At 41.5% G+C, this 5154-nt stretch overlaps 1 long non-coding RNA gene across 1 annotated transcript; it reads right to left on the reverse strand.

Moving 5' to 3' along the window:
• Positions 1 to 412: 412 nt before the first annotated feature.
• On the reverse strand, positions 413 to 4746 carry LOC104863281. Its single transcript, XR_780519.2, has 3 exons — positions 4702 to 4746; positions 2543 to 2656; positions 413 to 489 (listed from the first exon to the last, which is right to left on the reverse strand). It is a non-coding gene; the product is annotated as an uncharacterized LOC104863281 (long non-coding RNA).
• Positions 4747 to 5154: the final 408 nt, after the last annotated feature.

Genomic DNA, 5154 nt, shown 5'->3' on the forward strand with positions numbered 1-5154 from the left:
TGTTCTTCGTGTTCGGAATTTCTAGAGACCCAGGGGACAAACAGCTTTGTGCTTCTGCTCATAGCATCGCTAAAGTTCCCAGCAGGAGTCATTGAAAAACCTTCCCCTGAAGGCCCATCTGTGGGTGAAGAAGTCCCTGAAAAACCTTCCCCTGAAGTTGGGTGAAGAAGTCCGACACCAGTGCCCTGACTACTGGCTTCCCATGCAGGAAAAATGTAAAACTTCAGCTCTGTGTCAAACTATTCACACTCACAAAAATATATAGTCCAGACATAGTAAGACTAAATGTGGAAAGAAGTTTTAAAGACGTAACATAAAGGTAGAATTTCTTGAATCAAGACATAAAACTGCAAATTCATAGAAGTATAAAAATATGTTATCATATTTTTAAAAAAATTGTAAGTATGTAGGAGAAGAAGCCGGAGCATATAGCTCAGTGGTATAAAACTTGTGAAGCATGCATGAGTTCCCTGGGTTCAATCACCATCACTGAAAACAAAAAAAATACAGAGGACAAGAGTTAGTATGATGTTAAAAGATAAATTAGTAATAGATTTTTGCAATGCATAAAAGCAACAAAGGATGACTATCCACAATATATGACTTTAAAAAATAAGATAAAAATATCTCAGTGAAAAATGGTAAAAGCACAGTCCAAGCCAATACCCAAATAAAAAGACAGTAAACCTTAGTTCGACAAGTGAAATGCAAATTAAAATGAGTGATATTGCTTTATACACAGATTAACAAAAAAATGAACAGGCCTAATGATCAGGATATGGGCAAACAGGGCAAAGCTGATGGGAGTATAAATGGGTACAACGTTTTGGAGATAATCTGGAAATCTCTAGCAAAAATGGAAATGCTCTGGCCCTAGCATTTCTACTTCTATTTACCACTCAGAGAAACTTTGTTGTATACGAATGTCCACAAAAACACAAACAATAGAAACTGAGAATTTTTAATAACAGAAATTGGAAAAAACCTAATACTCAACAATCAGGGAATAATAAATAAATGGTAATAAATTAATGAAATATGACTCAATGAATGAACTAGAGCCACAGGCATCAAGAGAAATAATTGTCAAAAATATAAGGTTGAATGGCATAAACTTAAGAAAGGTATCACAATAGATATCATTTGTAAGATATAATCATATGCAAGCAATGCTATATATTCATCATTATATCATTATTTCTGGACGAATACTTACAGAATGAAAAGATTACAAGGATAAGCAGAAAAACCTGGGATTTAGCTCAGTGACTCAGCACCTGCCTGGCAAGTACAAGGTCCTGAGTTTGATCCCAGGTACCAAAAAACAAAACAAACATAAAAGTCTGAAGGCAGAAGCCACACCCTAAAGGACAGAGGGGCATGTGGAGGGTGGAACAGAGGCTGAGGGAGTGGGTCTCAGCTCTACTATTTTGTTTCTTGAAATAAAAGATCAAAGCAATTTAGTGAAATGTTACATTTGCTAAGTCAGATGACGGATAGCCGAGCATCTACTATATTGCTTGTAGGTCCTTTTCTTTATATTTGTCATATTACATAATTTAAAGCAACAAAACTGTTAAAATTCTGTCTTCTCTAGGTTAACTAAATAGAATAAGTAGACACAATGAGCACCTTTGATTCCACAGCTCTCCAGGTTAAACGAAACATCCTGTGTCAGATTTAGGCTACTCAGAAATGGGTAGAGTAAGTGGGGCATTGTGTGCAGACCTGTAAATCCCAGCCCTGCGGGAGGCTGAGGCAGGAGGATTGAAAGCCCAGCCTGGGCAACTTATTGAGACCCTTTCTTAAGAAAAGGCTGGGGATGTAGCTCAGAGTGAAGGCCCTGGGTTCAGTCTCTAGTACCATAACAAAAACAAAACAAAACTAGAATATAATGTAATAACAAAGATAATCAATTAATGCTCCTATGTGAGGTTGGTAGTACCATTGTTCTTGTTTTATATTCAAAGTCAGAGAGGTTAGTTCACTTGCCCAGGTCACACAGGCAGCCCAGCCTAACTACTGAGACACCTGTCTGTCCCTGCTTCCCTGATCCACCTGACCTCCAGTCTCATCTCTTCTCCCTAGCTGCTTACTGTATAGCTGGTTTTACCTGCTTTGGGTTATGGATGCTCTTGAGAAAATCAACTTTATTTTTTGCCACCCCCTCCCCCAAGAGCCCAGTAACTCCAAATTTTATCAGGCTGCACTGGCCTTCTCCCACGTTTCTTTCCACGTTCATGAGGCTTGCTGCTCCTGAAAGTCTCAAGGAACATCTGGGCTCTGACCCATGTCTGGAGTAGGTAAAGCTTTGGAGTTCGGCTGCCGGGGTTGAATCCTAGCTCTCCAGTGTATTAATGCTGTGTGGTTCCCAGCAGCCCCTCAGACTCTCTGACCCTCTCTGACCCTGCTCCTCACCAGCTAAAGAGATTACTGACACCTACTTCATCCCGTTGTTACCGAAGTAAACAAGAACAGGAGCTCACAGCCGTCAGCGCAGAGCCAGCCCCTGAGAAGTGCACAGCTGTGTTATTCTACTCACACTGCATCCAGGAAGCGAAGCAGGGTCTTGTCCTGGCAGTGCCCCCTTGATTGAAGTCCACACCGGGCTCCTTCTGCCCTGGCCCAGCCAGGACCATCACCACGGCCTCGAAAACTGAAATGAGGTACAGCACCAATTTTGGAACCAGCACTGACCCCCAGGAGGCACCACCACCCTCCTGGGGCATACGCCTTCAGAACCTTCCGAAAATCACAGTTTCATTATTAGCACCAAGTGGCGATGCTCTCTGAAGGCAGGGTCTTGAGGTCCCACCCTCCTGCTTAGAGAGCCTGACCCTGTCCCTCCCCTCCCACCTTCCTCCTTTGCAGAGGCGGGAGATATAGCTCAGTGCAAAGGCATCAAACCTCAGCACCAATCAATCCATAATAAAAGAAAATGAAAAGGTGGTGAAAATGTGGAAAAGAGGGAACTCTCAGACACCACTGGTGGCAATGCAAATTAAATTAGCACAGCTACTACGGAAAATAGAATGGAAATTACTCAAAAAAGTAGAGCCAGAATTACCACAGGAGGCTCAATCCAGTTACTGGGTACATCTTCAAAGGAAATGAAATCAGTATGTCCAAGACACATGGCACCCCATTGCAATGCTGCAACACAAAACACAGTAGCCAAAATACGAAGCCAATCTAGGAGTTCACCAGAGGACCGGATAAAGATGTCAACTCTATACATGTACACGCACACACAATGAAACATTATTCCTCCATAGAGAGGGGTGAAACGCTGTCATTTGTGTCAACACCTATGGAGATGGAGGACGTTATTAAGTGAAGTAAAGTCAGACACAGAAAGAAGTACCGTCTATTCTTACTTATTTGTGAAAGCTAAAAAAAATTAATGTCATAGAAGTAAAGTGTAAATTACCAGAGGCTGGGGAGGGCAGGGAGAGGAAAGGTGCTTGGTAAGTACAGCGTGAAGTTAGATAGAAGGATTAGTTTCTGATGTTCTACAGCACAGTAGGGTGACTCTCCTTGGCAACATATATTTATTTATTTACTTTCGGTTTTTGAGACAGGGTATGACGCTATAGCCCAAGCTGGCTTGGAGCTCAGTGATTCTCCTGCCTCAGCACCCCCAGCGCCGAGATTACAGGCCAATGCCACTACATCCTGCTAGTTGGCGAAAATTAATTGTATATTTCAGAATAGGTAGTGGAGAGGATTTATACTATTCCTGTGATAAAGCAGTGATAAATGTTTGAGATGATGGATATGCCAATTATCTATTGGATCCTCATGCACTGTATACAGGTATTAAAATATTAATAAGTATGTATAACAATATATGCCAATTGAAAATAAAGTGTATTTTTTTAAAAAAGCTAATAAAACATATATACCCATGAAGCCAGTAATTCCAATCTGGACAATTTCTCCAGGGGATATGATGTTCCGGCTCAGCACAATTGAGATGTAAAAATGTTGGAAGCATTCAGAACATTAAAAGAAGATATATTTGAGTAAATGATGATAATCCACTCAACATAGTGTTAAGCATTAACAATTTAGAGTATCAGGACTGTGAAAACTATGTAGAAAATAGGGGAAATGTTCATAGTATACTTAATAAAAACATGCACTCAGCATGATTATTGTGTTGTGAAAGGTGTTTAGAACACATGAGGTAAATACACATCAAGATGCCTTTCCCTTGCTGTTTTCTTCCCTCAGGTAACTAAATTTCAGCAATGTGTATTACTGCAACTAAGTAACTTTTACAAATAGAAAATGTGCAGACTCCTGACTTCCCTCCCTACTCTGCACTGCAGCTGGTCTTCAGAGCTGAACTTTTCTTCCTGTGCCCGGAATTGTCTATACCATTTAGACAGAGCTGTGAGTCGTTCATTGTGTTTGTTTCTTTTTCCTCAACGTTTTTTCTTGAGGAAATGGGAATAGAACCCAGAGCCCTTGCACTGAGTTATTTCCCCACTCCCAACCACTTTTTTCTTTTTTGTTGTGAGACTAGGTCTTGCTAAGTGGCTAAGTTGCCCAGGCTGGGCTTGAACTTGTGGCTCTGTTGCCTCAGCCTCCCAGAGTGCTGGAATTATAGGCCTGTGCCACAATACCTGGTGTCAACCATTTTTTTATACAGTTTTTAAAAATTGTGGTAAAATGTACACAAGGCATAAAACTTACCTTGACCAAGTGTGCAGTTCAGCAGCATTAAGTACATTCACAGCCTGCAACCATTATGCAACCTTTCATGGTTGGAACAGAAACTCCCTCCCCATTAACACCCACTTTCTGTTCCCCCTCCCACACCCCTGGTAACCGAAGTTCTATTTTCTGTTTCCATGAATTTATTTGATCGTTCCAGGTACCTGCTCTAAGTGGAATCAGGCTGCATTTGACCTTTTCGCATGACCACTTTTAAAAGCTCTCTGAGAATAAGGACCAGGGTGTCGATTAAAATTCGTGAACACAATGCTCACTGGCTCATCGACGTACTGTTTATTGTGCACCCACAACACGTGCTGGGCACTGTGCAGCAGGGGTCCCACTACTCACGCTGAACTAGTTTAAGTCTTTGAGCTGAGTGTGGTGGGGCCGAGAGATCAAGGAGAAATGGAAAGAGATAGGGAGCCGTGC

This window comes from Fukomys damarensis, unplaced genomic scaffold (genome assembly GCF_012274545.1).
Source record: "Fukomys damarensis isolate Sample0158 unplaced genomic scaffold, DMR_v1.0_HiC HiC_scaffold_2, whole genome shotgun sequence".
Classification (NCBI taxonomy): domain Eukaryota; kingdom Metazoa; phylum Chordata; class Mammalia; order Rodentia; family Bathyergidae; genus Fukomys; species Fukomys damarensis.